The 18206-nt window shown below is 49.1% G+C and overlaps 1 long non-coding RNA gene across 2 annotated transcripts; it reads right to left on the bottom strand.

Moving 5' to 3' along the window:
- Positions 1 to 1095: 1095 nt before the first annotated feature.
- Positions 1096 to 3184, bottom strand: LOC118160922. 2 transcript variants are annotated; one of them, XR_004747761.1, is made up of 3 exons: positions 2558 to 3184; positions 2022 to 2148; positions 1096 to 1982 (listed from the first exon to the last, which is right to left on the bottom strand). It is a non-coding gene; the product is annotated as an uncharacterized LOC118160922 (long non-coding RNA). The 2 variants fall into 2 exon arrangements; XR_004747762.1 differs by having other exon boundaries at positions 2022 to 2215; positions 2558 to 2638.
- Positions 3185 to 18206: the final 15022 nt, after the last annotated feature.

The raw sequence follows: 18206 nt of genomic DNA, 5'->3' as shown, positions 1-18206 counted from the left end.
TTTCCGGTTCTGAGGTTGAGTTTCTTACTGTTTTCTTTTTTGTTTTGTTTTGTTTTGTTTTTCCATCAAAATCCATGGAAAGGGAGGTAGGTGAGAACTATCCTAGGGGAGCACAAGAGGACACATCTGCACTCTGATAAAATTATAAAATTGTATAAAATTATATAATATATAAAAATTATATTAAAGTATTATAAAAATATAAAATATTATAAAATTATATTTAAAATACGTGCACTTCCTCTTCAAGGCTTCCCTGTGGAAGTTCGTGAAGTAGTTTTACTAATGGTAATATAAAGAAGAGGCAAGAACAAAAACAGACAGGGAGAGGGAAGCAGGACCATGTTAAAGTCTTAACGTTTGCCATTCACTTTATAATTCAAGGCACAATAGGCATAAATAAAAGGGGATGCAAAAAATCGATGTGGGCAAATAGTAAAGGATACTTCAGGGGAGATTGGAGAGGAAAGGCATAATTGCTGCCGAGGAATGCTTAGAAACAGCCGAGATAAGGGACATTAGGACAATAGTATATGGGACTGGGTGGCGGTGATTCAGATTGCAGGCAGCCTGCAGCTCTTGCAGAGGATGCGAGGAATGGGGTAGACAAACCCTCCCTGTGCACCCCCAGAGGACAGCGCCGAGCCACCACATCACTTTCCCACCTCCCCTGGATGGGGCAGCCCCTCTGGCACCTCAACCAGGACATGTCCTATAGCAAGGAGAGAGCTCCTCATGGCGACCTGCCTCATCGTGCTCATTTTTACGCCTAGTCGCCCTGGATGCAGTGTGGTGTTGAAGGAGAGCCATGACCCAACATCTATAGCACAAGGCCTGGGGCACAACACTCTTGGGCAAACATCAGTCTGTGGGGAGGGCCCCAAAGCCTCGAGCTCATCTGTGCCCAGCCTGGTGCCCATGGGCTCCAAATGCAGTGTGACTGTTCAGGAAGAAATAAGAAAGTGTCGGTGAATTCAGATGGCACAACGCAAAGGAGAGAAAGGACGTGAGGTGTGCTGGTAGGGGATGAAAGGCACTGGCACATAAATCATGCCCCACGCACAGGTTTTGTATGCCACACGCAGTAATAAATACTTCAGGAGTTAATCTGGGGCACCGCAGATGGGTACGGGAGTGCAGAAGGTAATCAAGGATAAGGAAGAGGCCTACACGAAGGGTAGCACGTCAGAGAAGGGAGGGAGATGCTGCGGGGCAGAGGGGAAGGATGGCGAGAAGGACACGCACGTGTGCATGCACAGACACACACACAAAAGCAAAGGCAAAGCGTGAAAGAATTATCGCGCAAGAGGTTAAGGTAAATAAGACATGCTTCAGATATGCACGGGAAAAGGTCTCAGGAGGAGAGAGCAAATTTACTTGCAAGTCGTGGCAAGGATCATTTATTGATGTGAGTCGGCCACTGGTAAATAGAAAAAAAATTATCTGTTTTCCTTAATAGTCCCATAGGAAGGTCGCAGGAAAGAGGCCAAGGCATACCTGACACCAACTGACATCGTGGGAGGACACAAACCATGGGGAGAAAGCAAGGAAAGCATGGGCTCACCACCAGAGTGCTGAGGAGGTGATGGACCATTGTCAGCCTGTCAGTACCAGGGTGATTTTCTCAGCCTCTCCTTTTATATCTGCACCTCTGTGTTGGTGTCTGGGGCTCTGGAAGTGTTGCTCATCTCTGCTGCAGGTCAGACCCTGCCTCTGGCTCCTCAGGGGTCCCCGAGAACCAGGTGGGACCTGGTGTCCCAGTGACTTTCACTCCCCTGTGTGTCCCTATTGGCGGCAGCACCAGCTGCAAGCAGCTCTGATGGGTACTGGCAGCAGGACGGCTAGTACAAAAATAGTACGCTGAGTTGCTGGGGCAGAGAAGAGATGTACTGGAATAAAAGACTGCAGTACCTCTTGGTGCATGTTCTCTAGGTCAGCTCCTGAAGTTTCCGTGGGAGTAGCCTTTGGTGGTAGGATCCAATCTGCAGGGAAAAAAAAATGTTCCTGCATGCTGCTTTCACCTGGCAGCATCCCAGCTTCCAGATGAGCCCTGCTCCTACATGTGCATTTTCTCCTTGGAGGCCAATTTTCCCAGCAGTCTCCTGTGATTCAGAAACTTCATCCAGGTACCAGTTTTCAGCTCATGCCCTGAAGATTAATGGAAGCATTCAAGCATTGGAATGGGCTGTCTGGGGCTGTGGTGGAGTCCCCATCCCTGGAGGTTTAAGAGACATGTGGATGTGGCACTAAGGGACATGTTTTAGTGATAGGACTTGGTAGGCCAGATTGATGGTTGGACTTTGTGATCTTGAGGGTCTTTTCCAACCTAGCTGATGCTGTGATGGTACTCCATGGTATGCCAGTTTTGCTTTAGAAGTGCCCAGCAGAGATCACTCCTCTGCAGACTAGAAACATTACAGTGATGGTCTTGGGGTGCCGATGGGCAGTGCATTTTCTCCCCACAAAAGGTTCTCCCCAGCCTGGCAAAGCAGTTTTTGAGCAGTGGCTCATAGCCCTAAACACTCCAAAATGTCTCACAGATACCTCACAGAGATACCTGAAGCAGCTGTCTGGCTTTCCAGTGTCACGGGAGGGAGAAGAGCACAAGTTCAACCAGCACCCTGAGGACCAGAGCCTGGAAAAAAAACTGGTAAAGAGTTAAGGATAAACATATGAAGAAAGCAGTTATGTCCCCAGAGTGGTCTCTGCATGGGAATGATCTCTGTCGCTGGGCTCGGGTATCTGGCACAACTTCCCTGTGCAGGTATCATCTAGGGTAGTCCATAGTTTGGGATGAGGCCCGAGCCCTTCTGAGACACTGAGGCAGCTTTTATCATCCTCGCAGGTCTCAGAAAAAGAAAAATAAACTGTAAATAAAAAGACCCAAACCTGAATAAGCCAGAAAGCTGCCTGCACCCCCGTTCCCACAGGATATTGCCATTTCCCACTTTATTTGAAGCTTTCTATTACATCTCTTGTTTTTCCTTTTGAAAGATCTCACCGGGGAGATGTCATGTCATATTTTCAGCACCTTGCTGCCCCAAGGCTCCAGCTGGGGAGCAGGCGGGGTACTCCGGGACACCTCGGGTGGCCCTGGACACCTATATTTAGGCACCAAATCCCACCCAGTGAGTCAGCACGACCCTTTCCCAGCAGATAGGTCCCCCGTGCCGGGGTGGAGCGAGAGGGAGGAATCCTGCCAACGTTTCCCTGCGTGTCACTTCTAAGCATACCCTGGACGTAGCAGGCATGGGAAATTCCTGCAGAGTGTGTGAGACGAGGACAGCCTTTCAACAAGTTTATTTTTAGCCAGAGTTGTATCATTGCCTGGGAATACTGCAGGCTGGTTTGGGGATGTTGCCATACCCAAATGTGTTTTTCAAAGGAAAAATAATAAAAATAGGCCCTTTTAAATCTTTATTTGCTCCTTGCTGGGCTATGTTGGAGGTCATTGGTAAGAACTCTTTTAATTCTGCATGGAGTTACAAAGGCTGCTGGAGGTTTGTGGGACAAGTATGGCAAAGAAAGTGTCTGTCATCTCCAAAAACAAGGCGCATGGAGGTGGCTACGTGAGTGAAATGCCTCTTTCCTCGCTGTCCCCAGAGCCACTTCCTCGTGCAGGGTTAGCCTGGTGGCGAGCGCTGGGCCCCGTGGCCTAACTGCGCTGATGGACGTCCCCTCCTGGCTCAGCGATGGGCGAGCACCATTTCTGCTTCACCCTTGAGTGAAAAGCGAGAAGGCACCAGCAGCTCGTGTTTTATTAAAGCCAGGCCAACTGCTGGGGGCCTCCTTGTGATGGGAATTACCAGTCTTCAGCGTACATGGCAGAAGGGGCTGGTTTTGTTTTGCCCAGGGGCTGAAGGATGAGCCATGTCGCTGCAGGCCTCGTCTCAGTGCCCGTTCCCGTGCCTGTGTGTCTGCATGTGCTGCTAGGGCAGCGGGGTGTGAAGCACCTCGATTTTCCCTGCCTACATCCTCAGCCAGAGCAGTGCCCTGCCTTCCTCTGTTCCTACCTTCCTCTGCGGCCTCTTGCTGCTCAACAGGCTCGGGAGAAGAAATGATTTTTCATGTTCCTCCCCCACGTGGAGGTAGGATCTGACTCCTCCATTCCTCAATCAAAAGCAGGACGAGAAGGCGAGCATTGAGTTTTGTCTCATCTCAGATCTCTGTCTCAGGGGGATACAGGGCTGTAAGATCATTGCGCCTCAGTAGCTTCCAGCTATGAGAATGACATCCAGAACAAACACCAAAATTGGTTAAAAAGGATCACTTAGAGAATAAAAGCAGGTTGGGGATGCCTTCCTGTCCCCAATGAAATTAGTGTAATTGTGTCAGCCCTTCCCTCTCAGGACCGAGTTGCCATGGGGCAGTGTGTTTTGCTTTTCCTACACACGATGTGTTTTTTGGAGTCGTTCTTCAGCCACCATGCACCCTTAGAGCTGCCTCCCCCCAGAGCAAGGGCAGCCACCTGCGGCTTCTTCCCCTGCAGGCACCGGTGCCCTGGGGAGCTGCAGGGGCCCTTGTGCCTCTTTTAGGCCCTGCATGGCTTTACCCGTGCCCTAAAAGAGGAGAGAAGAAAGGGCAGGCTTCAGTCAGAGGCACAAAGCAGCCCCTGATCGCCCCCCTTCTTTGCCAGCTGCATACATTTTCCCGCAGGATAGGGACCAGCAGGGCACACCCAGTTTGAGGTGGGATTTTGCAAGGGTCTTATAAAGCAGCATGTCTTTTCTCACTGCTATGCTCTTTGTGCCAGACGTCTGCTAGGACAACTGCAAAAGGCCCAGAAAACTTCTGCAGAAATGGCTACTAATGGTCACATAGCCCCATGGCTGCCGAACAAGTCTGGGCTGTATATAAATATGGGTTCAGTAGTCCAACAAGCCATGAGCTTTGCTTCACTTTGCTGTTTAGAAGGCACCTTTATTTATTTATTTATTTATTTTGCTGTATTACAAAGTGAGAAATACTTACATTTATTTAATTAGCTTGGCTACAATACAGGCGCTCCATGATTACAAACCAAAGGAAGTAAAAGCCTAATGCGAACGGTACTTTTTTGTGCCACTGGAAATTAAAAATCAGTTGCACTGTGATTAAATTGATTCCGGGTGGTTTCTTTTGAGTAATTATGTTCAAAAACTGTCTGCCAGTCCAATTTGCTATCAACTCTCACTTTATCGCTGGTATTCCAAATGCAGGTGCACTGACAATATAAACCCAACGTCCTACAAAATTATCCTTCTTTTGTAGGAATGAAATGCTGATTGTTTATTATCTGATTTAATTTCTGGTGGTTAAATCTGAGCAGTTTGATTTAGCAACACTTTCAATCAACCTTACAAATATTTGAATGCATTTGGGTAACAATTAATGTGCAAAACAGCACGCAGTAAAGTCAGCTCTTCCACTGCTTAAATCGGGGTGGGGGCAGGCAGTAGCTCCCTCCGAGGGAATGGGATGTCCCTGCAGCAGCCTGGCATGGCACTGTGCCTAACCAAGGATGGGAGCTGTGGTCCACGAGATGTCCAGACAGTCAGGCAGTCCAGTCTGATGCTCCGTGGCTCTCAGTAGCGCTGTCCTTTCGAGAAGGGCACCAGAAACATGTGGCATCCCTCGCTGGGGTGAATTCAGCCAAGACTTAGGACAGCATCCTAGCTCTAACATAGCACTGGATGTAGTCGATATCCATCATGAGAGTAGGACAAAAACAGTCCTGAGGCTGGTCCCATCCATAGCTGACAATGCTTTGCAGAGACAGCGGTGTTTGTGCAATGGTTTCTGTGAAGCTGCTGGTGCCAGAGCAAACCACACACCACAGTATGCCACAGCAGGGGTGGGAGGTGATCCAGCAGCTTTCCTACAGGTGTAGGAAAGTGCAGAAGGTGCAAAGACAGCGGGAAGCAAATCAAGGCAAGTGATAAAAATAAATAAATAAATCGTCAAATATTATGATTCCCTCGTTGACATTTCGGAGCTTTGCTTGTGGTACTTCCTGCTGCTAAAGAGGAACGGGTGCTGTCACAGCCCTGGCAATATTTCTTTGCAACCGCTCTTGTCCTGGATGCCTTGACTCCCCTGTGTGCAGCACGTAGTAGCTGGTAGCCATGCTGTTGATAAAGATGTGACTCATTTCCACCACTGAATCTCCCTCGCACAATGCATCTATATCCTGTTTAGTTTCATACCTATCCTGTTTGCTCAGTTACATAGCATTACTGTTATATTGGGTGAATTTTGGATTATCTTGTAAAGGGTGCATGCTAATTGCTCATTTAATTTTAACTTGGTAGTGTGTTTATGCTGCAAACAGTTTGGAAAATGACTTATAAGAGGGATTTAACTAGATGTGCAATTTGAGGAAACAAACGCAATATGCTATGCAAAGCCTTCTGGGGCACAATTGCAGTGTCCTTACTCAGTTAGGTAAATGGGAGTTTACTCGAGTGAAGAAGCACTCATAACCTACGGAGTATTCTGGGACCACTGTTTAATTATGATAATTACTACTTGTGGGTCACAAGCTAGGATGTTGTGCATCACTAGATCCATTGCTGGCTTTGCTGTGGATGGGCAGTGTGACGTTGAGCAAGGAGCACACAACCCCAGCTGCGAGCCTCTTACTCACCCCTGCGAGGAGTCACTCCTGTTACTGATTTTGCCACAGGAGTAATGAGAAGAGGAACACCCCTGTTTTCACCCAATACTCAGGTGCTGAGTTGCTCAGATGGAAGCATGTTACTGGCACAGAAGCTACATTACTTCATTGTATTTTTTTCCCCCTTACCTGGGCTAATGTTTCGCTAAGGCTTGATACCAGAGCACTTGGAGGTTTGTGCATCCTTCCATGAGCCAGCATCCTCTAGGTGCATTCTCCTTAACTTCCTGACCCTCTGCTCCTCTTGATCCCACTGAACTAGCACCTTTTGATGGATCTTAATTGAGTGGAGGAGCTGAGTAAATGGACAGGGATGAGGGAGGAGGCTGGGGATGATTCTTGGATGGGCACGGTAGAGCTTTTCAGCCTACAAGAGGTCCCACCGTGGACTGGGTGAACAGCTTCCAGTTTTTCCCTCTCTGCATGCCCTATATAGAGAAAAATCTGCTCTCCTTCTCTCTCTGTTTCTGAGGTAGATTTTAGTATTGCAAATACCATTTGGTTGAATGACAATGAAAGAGACTGTTCAGAGCACTTGGAGGCTGGGTAGGTATTATAATTTGACTTGCTGTGAACACTTGTACTTGAAATTTCCAATTTCACTGTGGAATTAAATTTTGACCTCATCAGCATAACTGACCTAGCATTACTGGCAGGTTTGCTAACCCTTTATTTAATGTTCTGATCCACTGTTTGTTCCAACTTTAGCAAAACCTTCCTTTTCTTCAGCAAAGTGTAGCAGCCAAGCTAAACAAATATCAGAAAATCCTTTTAACTGTGTCCACTTCTCCCTTTGTGTGAATGCCTGGAGCTTCCCACCCTGCCACGGCCCTGCTCCTGCACCGTGCTGCAACCCTGCAGCAAATGCACCCCATTGACGCCAGTCCTGGCAGAATAGAATAGAATAGAATAGAATAGAATAGAATAGAATAGAATAGAATAGAATAGAATAGAATAGAAGAGTTCAGTTGGAAGGGAACTTCAAAGATCATTGAGTCCAAATGCCTGAGCGCTTCAGGGCTGACCAAAAGTTAAAGCCCATTACTGGGGCCATTATCCAAAAGCCTCTTGAGCACTGGCAGGCTTGGGGCAAAGAATTTTTTCCTTACATCTAGTCTGGACCTCTGCTGGTGTAGCTTTGTGCCACTCCTGCACATCCTGTCATTGGTAGCTGGCTGCATTTCCAGCAGCCGCCACAGCTCCCAGCAGGACCCCTGTCCTGTAAGCCCACATGCAAGGTGAAGCAGATATCTGCCACCTCCACTGAGATACCTCGCCCTCAGAAACAGTGCCTGCAAACACATGACATGCCTTGGCCCCACATGCAGCTGCTGGTTTCCCTCCTTATTTCTGCTCCATTGACCTCCTGGAAGAGATGAGATGTCCCCCCAGCCTTCCGGCTCATGGCCTCGGGGTCTGGGGCTGCTCCTGAAGTCACCCCTGCATCACCGGATCACATCTCCCTAAGGCAAGTGCAAAGTCAGGGGCTAAGCCGAGATTAGGGATCAGGTATTTTAGTCTACAGACTTCCGAAGAGCTTGATCTGAGTAGCATGGCTTAAAATAAATAACCTATTTTGAACCCAGTTTTGCTTGTGACACTCAAACCTCCATGAGCACGGGAGAGAAGGAGGAGAGAGGTGAGACAAGGCTCTGGAGCAAAACCCTCCTCACCATGCACCGCAGCAACACTGCACTGAGCACCACAGGCTTACACGTACATATGTTTCTCACTTTGAGCAACGTGTCCTATTTTTCCAGCTATGTAGCACACAAGTGGCCATGCTTTGCTGGTAGTTTGGGTTCCTGTGGGAGTGCTCCCACAGATCAGTCCAAGAGGAAAAAACTCAAGGCAGTAAATGGATTTTTTTTTTTTTTTCCTCCAGCGGTTTTGTTGGCTTTTGATTCAGGCCTAAAATGCTAAAAGTATATGTATTTCTGGCTGCACACAGTTGCTGTACCCTTTAATAGCTTGATCCGATCCCTTTGCAGAACTCGGGCTGCTCGTGCCCTGGCACCTTAGAGCAGCTCTGCCCTGCTAACCCCACTAATCCCTCCAGTGGGGAAAACCACCATGTAACGGGGGCACGGACCACAGACCAGGGTGGCAGGAGCAGTGATGGAGAGCACGTGGTGAGGTTCACCAGGTCTGCAGTGCTGCAGACACAGCGTGGCCCTTCCTCCAGTGTCCGGGTCTCATCGCAGCCACCGCGGAAAGAGTCTGGAGCCGTTGCTTCTGCTCAGAGGATCTCTTTCTTCTTTACTATTTATTGAAAAGGGTAGGGTCTCCTGGCATCCTGCAGGATTTCTGAGAAAGGTGTTCAAAAGAAAAACCCTCGGATCTGTGGGTTTCCATCAAAATAATGGTGCCTATGGTGGCAGGCAAAGTATAAACGCTTAGGCAGACAAAGATGAGCACTGGTATTGTAGCTGCCTATTTAAATCAGATCCCACAAACGCTGGTCTGGACAGGAGAGACCCAAAGCCTTTCTTGCTTGTTACATGAGCCTGAGCAGAAGACCTTTATTTGAAGCTTTTTCCTGCTTTAATATGTCACAGCAGCAGTGTTCTCCAGCAGTGGAGGGCAGCTTTTCTCTAATTTTAGATCTTTCTCTGGGAAGACGGCAGCTGACAGCTGAGACAGTCCTCTGAAAAGGATGGGTTTGAAGGCATGCCTTTTTACTAAAGACGTACAAGCTGTGCAGCACGGCAGTCCTTGCCAGATCAAACTGGGCGGGTTTCACATTCAAATCCCACCCTCCTTTGAGGTCAGACTCCAGGCAATGTGTCCCAAGCCACTGGCTGATGGAGAGGCGGGCTGCGTTTTTTTAGCGAACGTAGCACACGGGGAGAGCTGAGGAGGGGGAGCGGGAGCACTGATAAGTGACTTACACACAGCTAAGCCATGGAGGAAGTCAAACAGATGCATTATTGCCCCTGAGGACCCCTGGCTGGATATACCCATCTCTAAACAAAGCTTGTCGTGCCTCAGCACACGGTTTCAGGCAGCAAATTGTCCCGTAATGCAGTTTCCTGACTCCCTCCTGCCCCACTCACTGCACCCGAGGGGAGGCAGGGCCGCCCCGCCACGTGGGCACAGGCAGCAGAAAGCCCATTTTATGTGCACGTCCTGTGCCCGCGACGTGTCTGACGGGCCTTTTCCATAGACAGCCCGAAGGTACCTCAGAAAGGTGCTGCGCAGCCTCTGCTCAGGTTATTGAGGCCATCTGGTGAAAACCTCGCTGTCTGAACAGAGCCTTTTGAGCGAGGAGCCCTGCGGCTTGCGAAATCATGCAATTCAGAGCCAAGTTTCCTCAAGTACGATGTCAAAGTGGGCACGCAGGAGCCGAGTTACTCGCAGCGTGTGAGTTCATCACTTTTTTCTCTGCGGGGCTGGTCCCACAGCGCAGATGTGTCACCCTGCGTGCCCTTCCTGGCGGCAAGTGACACGTTCCCTGCAGGGCCCCTTTCTGTCACCGCGAGGCAATGCGATGTCGTGGTAATGCCTGGGCAACAGATACGAAAACCAGGGGGTGTCCAGCAGGGCCCAGCTTTCCTCCTGGATGACTTCTGGTGGGCAGCGATCCATCCTTGCGGCACCGAGGGCTGCCCTGACAAACAGGCGGCGCGAGCTCTGAGCTGCAGGCCGTGTTTGCCTTCACCCCTCTGCGATTTTTGAAAGCACGTCTCGTATCAGACTTTGCTCAGGCACGGACTCGCCGCAGATCGATGTCAGCTACGGACTTTAAAGGGATGTTTTCAGGCTAAAAATAATCCTGGCCGGCGCTCCCCTGGCGAGCCAGCTGGTTTGTGCTCGCCGTGCACGGGAGGCGGAGGTGAGGCACAGCCCGACACAAAGCCGCCCCGGGAGGGCCTGGTTTGGGGAAACACCCCTCGCCGGGGCTCAGAGCCGTGGATTTTAACCACATCCGTTCCTGAGCACTGAGCAATGCCTTGCCTGACTTAGCAGTGAGCTTTGAATATCTTGTTTAGCTTTCACTGCATGTTATTAGCCTTCGGATTGAATGATAAAAAAGGAGAAAAAAAAAAAAAGAGAGAGAGAGGGAAAAATCTATGCTTCCTTCTGCAGCCAGGCCCCTTTCCTGTGCAGCTTGATGCACAAGGAAGGCCCTGCTGCAGATTTGCAAATGCTACTGGAGAGCGTTCATTTACCACACAACATGCTGTTTTCAACTGGATTTCTAAGCCCCCTCTCCTTGATTAGTTTTAGGCTGTGAAATAAAATTGTGCGAAGGATGATGCACACAATGATTTTGATAGCACACTGAATAAAGGGCTCTGTAGGTGATGCCATTACTGATTCAGTCCATTTCTTTCACCGGAGAAGGAGGGGGGCAACACTTGCTATACAAGAAATGGCTCTCCAAAGACAGGGAGGTGGAGGTTTGCAAGTGTTTGTTGGCTGAGGAGTGCCAAAGTCTGGGGCGCCGACCTACAAGCAGCTGCTTTCCCTTTGCAGTCCTCTGGGCAGAGAGCTACCTGTGCTACTCTGCCATCCAAAGAAGGGGAAAAACCTCCCATTTCTTAAAAAGGGGGACATTTCCTGTGGCTCACTGTGCCCTGTGAGAAAAAAAAAAAAAGCATCTCTCTTCATCTTCTTCCCCTCCTTAGATCCTGAGTGCTGTGCAGAGCCAGACTGCCTTTAAAATACCTTGGGGAACCTGCCGACAGCCACATCTTGGCTAAGGGGGAAAGGGAAGAGTGCAGTGCAACCAGCCATGGCAAAGATTACTGTTTTCTGCGGGGAGAAAAACGAAGCAAAGGTCTTCAGGCAGAAAAAAATGCAAATGCAAAAAAATGCACAACCCATGCATCATGCAAATCTTACACTTGTCAGGCAGAGCCTGTGCACTTGGGTCTCCCCTGATGAGCTCGGGGGTGGAGGAGAGGCTGTTAATATTGCTTGGATAATCATGACATTCCCCTCCTCTGCTTCTTCTGGGAAAACACCCCGAGGTGGTGGAGAAGACGGCTTTTCCAAGAAGCTGGAGCAGAAGCACAGCGCTTGCTGGTGCTTGTGAGGGGGGGACCTGGGTGACCCAAGCACCCGTTTCTTTCCCTTCTTCCCAGTCTAGTTTCACCCACCATGAGGTGCTCTCTGCGGTGCCAGGGGATGCTGCCTTTCCAGGAGATGCTTTTTGTGATGTCTGCATCTCCCTTGGCCACTACAGCCTCCGGCTGGGGACCGGCACCGCTCTGCAGTCTCTTAGCACCGAGCACATTGCCAGCGCTCATAAATCATCATCACAATAATTAGTGCCAATTAGCGACTTAATGGAGAGTCTTCGGGGATTCCTAAGCGTACCTCGCGAGCGTGGCATTTTTAGGCTGGTGGAAGCTGAGGAAGCCCTGAGGAATCCCGGTGGCACCTGCCACGGCGGCTGCCCCCATCTCCGCTCCTGCTGGCCCTGTTTGTTGGTGCTCGCCCTTCCCGGGGAATGTTGCCTGGCCGGGGTGAGCCAGGTGCTGTGGCATTCCTGGCAGCCTCATGTTGTTCCCAGCAGACCCATGGCATTCCCGGCAGCCCCATGGCAATGGGATCCAGCCTAAAAATGGGCACCTTTCCTTTGCCTGGGCCCAAAGAGGCTCCAGCTCCTGGGAGGTGTCGGGCAGTCACACGGGACTTGCTCAGCGAGAGCATGAGGCACTAAGCCTTCTGCTGAAAAAAAAACCTCACCTAATTAAATTTTTCATTCTGAAAACAATTTAGGGTTCTCAGAGGAGGCGACTGAGTGTCCCGGAGGTTGTTACCATTGTGCAGATTTCTGCAAGTCATTAGCAGCCTCAGGAAATTGTTGGCCACATGGCAGAAAGTGCAGCTTTCCAGCCTTCCCGCAAGCCAGGCGTAGTGAGGCACCGTGGCATGGGCATCTTCATAATGATGTTTCTGGGTTCACAGGAGGGGCTAGGGGTTTAATTGCCTTGTTTTATAAATAAACATAAGGAGGTTCATATGTGTCCTCGATGCAAACCGCCTCTTTCAGACTTATTTTCCCTTTGGGTTTTTGCCTCTGAAAGGAAAAAAAAAATCCGATTATCTCTGGTCTGTGCGCAGAGTACAAGGATGTGCCCAAGACTTAAACCAACACAGACACCGATGTCTTTCCATTTTGGGCACCACCTTTTCTACCTGTGAACACCTCCTCCTCCCTCTCTCAGGTGTTTGGTTACTCACCCGCTCATGCAGGTGATTAAGCTCTCCTTGGTCTCGCTGAGTTTCACTAGCAAGCCACGAGTTACATGAAGGCATGTTGGTAGAAGGAGCAAACCGCACAGTTACAACAGCTTGATAGATGGATGGTTCTTAGGCCAGTACGTAAATTGCTGCTTTTAGAAAGTACACGTTTCTGCCTTTCATGTGGGGTCTCGTCTTATCTCTCCCTAACTGCAGGGAGTCTGCATGTAATAGGGTCTGTTGTATGAAAAGCTGTTTTGTAACATGTTGCCAGCAGTTTCCATTCCGCAAATTGATCATTTGGAAATATGGGCATTGGAAATATAAAAGAGAATTTTTACCTTTTTTGCTTACTTTAGCTTCTACCTCTTCTCTGCAGGTATACAGGGAACATTAGCTTCAGCTATGTCATTTAAGTCCAAATTCCGATCACTATTTGCTTGGGGTAATTTTAATTGAGCCGGCTGAAGGTGAAACTCTCTCCAATGAATAATAATACCTACTCTTTCAGAAGAATGACAGAGATGAAAATAGAACTAATTCAGAGATCCCGTCCTGTGGCCTAGCCACTGGGAACACATCCTCCAAATTAGATAGGGCAGAATGGGATCTTTGAAATTACTGGGCGGCCAATTTGAAATGAATGCAAAGAAAAGCTTTCCCATACTGTGTGTGGGACTCACTGCCACCAGACAACGTGGAGGCCTCCCCAAAGAATAAACAGGTGTCAGCAGGGCTTGGCCAGGTTTGGGAAGAGGGACTGCCTGGTGCTGCAAGGTGCTGCAGCTCAGGCGCAAGCTCCGGCTCAGACTAACATTTCACGTCCACTGGAAGCTGGGAAGGTGGCAGTGAGATGGATCATCTTCTGCTTGCCTTGCTCCTCTCACTCCTTCCCTCCTCAACCACCCCAGCTGCTTTTGGGGGTGGCCCAGCGCCCTCGGTCTGTCCCTGTACACCACTCTCATTATCTGCGTTACGATGTGGTGCGGATGACTTGCGTGTGGGTATCAGTCCAGGGATGCTGCTTGCTCCCCTGCTCCAGGGACAAGGTTGTCCCAAACAGCTCTCTTTTTTTTTTTTTTTTCCAAGTATTGAGGACTGCAGGAAGAAAACCACATTTTGCTGAAGAGTATAGGCAAACCAGCACGTTCAACCCAGAGCTGGCTTTGCGGCGCCTTAGTGACTCTCCAGAGGAATTCAGGGCAGGCCACATTTTTTGTGTGTCTGCCTGTTATCTTATCTTTGGAGTCCTTCAGGAGGCCGTGATCCGCCTTCAACTGACATGAACACAGTCCAACTGCAAATCTTTGTTTGAGGGAGCGATTGCCTGACTTTTTAGCTCCCAAACAGCAGGTACGGAGCCTGCCCAGGTCTGCCTTGTACTCAACACGTAGCTCCTTGGTGTACAGTGCTTCATTAGCATTGCTACCAAAGGTGCCCGATCAGAGCTCAGCCCTCCATCGGCGGTGGTCCCAGCACAGCCAGTGCTCTCAGACCTCTCGTCCTTTCCCTCATCCACCCACCCCAGGGCTCAGGAAATATCTGCTCTCCAGCTCTTCCAGCGAAAGCTAGGGGCGTGGGATTCCCCTGTTTTTTGTTTTTTTTTTTCCCTTCAGAGGGCTGTCTATTTTCCCACATGCAATTACTCCCCCTGTTCTTTTTAAGGTACTGCTGCCAGGGACTGGAAATGGCCCCGTGCTTCACCAAGCGGAGGTGGAGATGCTAAGATTGCTAACAAAACACTGTTATCACGGTACAGGCATCTGTCAGCCTGGGTCCCACGCAGTGTCTGCCTGCCCAGCAACTCAAACCTTTTCCCCCACTCTTGCAATCCCATAAATGCAAGAGGGAATCTGTTTTCCATAAATGCCATGGACAGGATCTGCTAAGTGATTTAGGCATCAGTTTTCATCAGAGGTGCCTACGTTTCGGTGGTGTCAGTGGGAGCGTGGCAACTCTGCCTCTTTGCTGTGGCTGATTTTGGACAGGAGGGCTTTTGGACAAGAGGGGACGTTTCCTCTCTTGGTACTGACTGACATAACACTAACTCCTGTCCTCCTGGCTCTTTCTGTGCCTGTGAAAGGCAAGGAAAAAATTCCTGATATATGAACGAGTTTTCGATCAGACCTTGCGCTATCATCTGATCAGCTCCGCGTGGCTCAGCCCTCCTGTTTACACAGGATGCTGCAAATCCTCACCTGGCAAACAGGAAGCACTTCCAGCTTGCTGTCAGGCGGTCCTGGCTAACTCAGGGTTTTTCTAATATAAGCGCCCCTCGTGACATAACTATACCCATTCACCTGGCTTCGGGCTTATTAATAATTGAGAAATACTTGGTGGCACCTCGTGTGGAAGTAACGATGACAGATGTCTGCAGAACCATTTCCGATAAAGGGCCGGAGTTTATCTGCAGATCCTTTCATCCTGAGGAATAATCACCCGACTAACATTAATCTAAGTGTTTTGTCTTACGTGTGAAAGGGAGGTGGGCTTGGCTCTCTCGTTCTCTTGTAGGAACTGTGATATTTAGAGAAGCCACAAAAATAGGAGGTCAGGTTGTAAATGAGCCCATTACACGGCAGCCTACTATGTTTACTCACAGGCTTATTTCTGTGGCAAGGAATTTCTAAGCTGAACTTTATTTGCTCTGGTTTACAGGCACGTTAAGGGTTCTGTTTTGAATGCAAAGCTCGTAGCAGTGCTCTGAAGATAAAATCCAGGAGGGCTCTTGCTCGAAAGCCAGAAAAATGCAATGGAGATAATCACCGAGTTTTGGATAATGCCCAGACAGCTGGCAACTGGGAAAGGCTCTGCCACTCAGCTCACTCTTGGGCTGTAGGCAGTGAGTGAGCTGGGTACCAACAGCACAGGACCACACAGGACTCCAGCACTGGCACGGTGTTGACAAAGCCTTTCTCCACCCTAAGCATCACAGAAAAGGACTGTGGAAGGTCAGAGGCATGTCCCATTACCCTCAGCCAGCAACTGCAGCCCTCTGACCAGTGGTTGTGTCCATCGCTGGAGATGAAGCATTAGAAAAAATGGCCCTATAGAGGGCCCAGGGGGTTCTGCAGGTGCAAGATCCTTCTCCACGACCCTGTTCCTTCAGCTGTAGCCCAATTACTCCAGCACTCAAGGTGTGCTAGGAGGGACATACAGCTGAACATTGAATTCATTTATTTCCCTGGTTGGACTATGTCTGCCTATTTGCCGAGCAAAAATCTGTGTTTCTGCCCTCACATGGCACACACTTGTTTTCTTCTCCCATTGCCAAGAAATAGTCAAGTGTTTTGCAACAGCAGGCCGGGAGCACCCACAGCCCAGGACAGCTGGAAAACTATCCTGGTCTAGCAAGAGGATAGCAAGAGGTGGGAGCAAGGGATCACGTCCTCCCCCTCCATCAGAGCAGGAATTTAGCCCTAATCTCCCACATCCTGCATGGATGGCCTGATCAACTCCTGCTCTGCTTATCGGTATGTAAAAAGTTTAGGTTTATAGCCATATTTTCATGCAGTGTCATATAAATTGCCTTTACACAAAATGTGGATTACTGCTTTGAAAAAGAAGGTTTTTTGTTTTGTTTTGGTTTGGTTTGGTTTGGTTTTGGTTTTGCTTTTTATCCTGTAAAGTCTACCTAGTGGAACTGGCACTGTTCAAGAGCAAGTGTCACCACAATTACTTAGGAGAAGACATAGGAAAAGTAGCAGGTGTCTCATTGGAACTGCAAAGGGAATTTATATAGCGAAGTGAATTACTTGTGCTGGAGTCTGAAGCACACAGCAAAAGCCCAGAGTCAGTCTGGTGTGTGGAAGCAACTTGCTGGACTGACGCTGGGACAATTTACACCAATGTTTTATTTTATTAGTGTCATAAACCTCCCCATCTGAACTAGTGGCCAGGATTTAGGAGTGGGTCGATCCTGAAAAAAATCCATTGATCGATTACGGTGTTTTTCAGACTTTCTGAACTGCCAGCGCTGTTTTATTCAGTCAGCACATCTACAGGAGGAGGCTGTTTGCAGAACGGGTGGCTTATTTAAACCTTTCTCCTTGACACGCATTTTTCATCTGGTGAAGGATGCAAAAATGCCACGTTACTTCAGCCAGCAATCTCGCCCCGTGAATGGCAAATTAGACACAGCTGCTCCAAACAGCGATCCGGCTGAATAGCTTGCAGGGCCTCCCCGTGCTAAAACGTGGTCGAAGGAAGCGATACCAGGACGTGAAAACAAGTCACCCAACTTGGTGGGTGGAGAACGAGGAGGCTGAATTCAGCTAATGGTTTGCCATCAGCCCCGACTGCATCCCACCACTGATTTGAAAGTTTGGCCTCATTCTTCACCTGCACATCAGCTGAGAGCAGCGAGAGGCCGTGCGGCTGGAGGTGCCGCTTGGAAAACACAGTCCGTGAAATGCAACTACTTCTAGGTGATTGCATGGATAATATGGCCTTATGAAGGAACCGCTTGATGTGTCAGTGTTAATACCTGCATCCCTTCATTCCCCCGGTGTTCGTATGCACAGTACATATTTTGCTTATAGAATACAGAGCAGGGTTGTAATAGAGATGTCTTCAAGCTACATTTATTTGATGTATTTGTTTTTACATTATTTTTATGCTACTAGTGAATGGGCTGTTTGGGAATCAAAATGCCAAAGCTGAGATATGAACAGGATCGCTCATCTCCATCCCCCATCAGCCATGATAAAGAAATCAGAGCGGTATTGATTGCAGTGGAGAGGGGAACAGAGCATGCTACACTAAGTATGCGAGTCCATGCCAGACATTTAACACCTTGGAAAATGTGGTATTTTTGCTGTAAATTTCTGTGTAATTTAGAGCTGCACCATGTACTGTGGGGCAGCAGAGTGTCTTTCAGGAAGACAGGAGGAAATAATCTTTCAGGAAGCAGTAATTAATAAGCAGCTTCATCAAATAGTGGTGATTAGGCGTCCTTCAAGGTTGAAAAATCACAGGGAAAAGAAGTCTTTCTTTAATGAGCTTACTACGGGTACTCAGACCTCTGTGAGGAGGGACGCTGGCAGGGCTCGCCCCACGGCTGTCAGTTCGTGAGCCTCTTGTGCTGTCCCACGGGCACTTCTTGTATTTTGCCACTCACACCGAGCCACAGCTGGCACCTCACAGCCCGGTTACCTCTCTGTGCTGCTTCTGTTCTGGCGACGTCCGTGCTACAGCGAGTGCTGATGCTCGGTTAGCTTCAAGTGAACCACAGAAATGCTCGATTGCAACCAAAGTCAATGTGCGCTCTGCCACGTGCGTGCTTGTGGCAGCATTGCCACCAGACAGTGGCCTCTGTCCCCCCACAGAGACCACGGCCAGGGCAGTCCCACACCTC

The sequence above is a fragment of the Oxyura jamaicensis genome, chromosome 1 (assembly GCF_011077185.1).
Source record: "Oxyura jamaicensis isolate SHBP4307 breed ruddy duck chromosome 1, BPBGC_Ojam_1.0, whole genome shotgun sequence".
Taxonomy (NCBI): domain Eukaryota; kingdom Metazoa; phylum Chordata; class Aves; order Anseriformes; family Anatidae; genus Oxyura; species Oxyura jamaicensis.
This window is presented reverse-complemented; position numbering and strand designations above follow the sequence as displayed.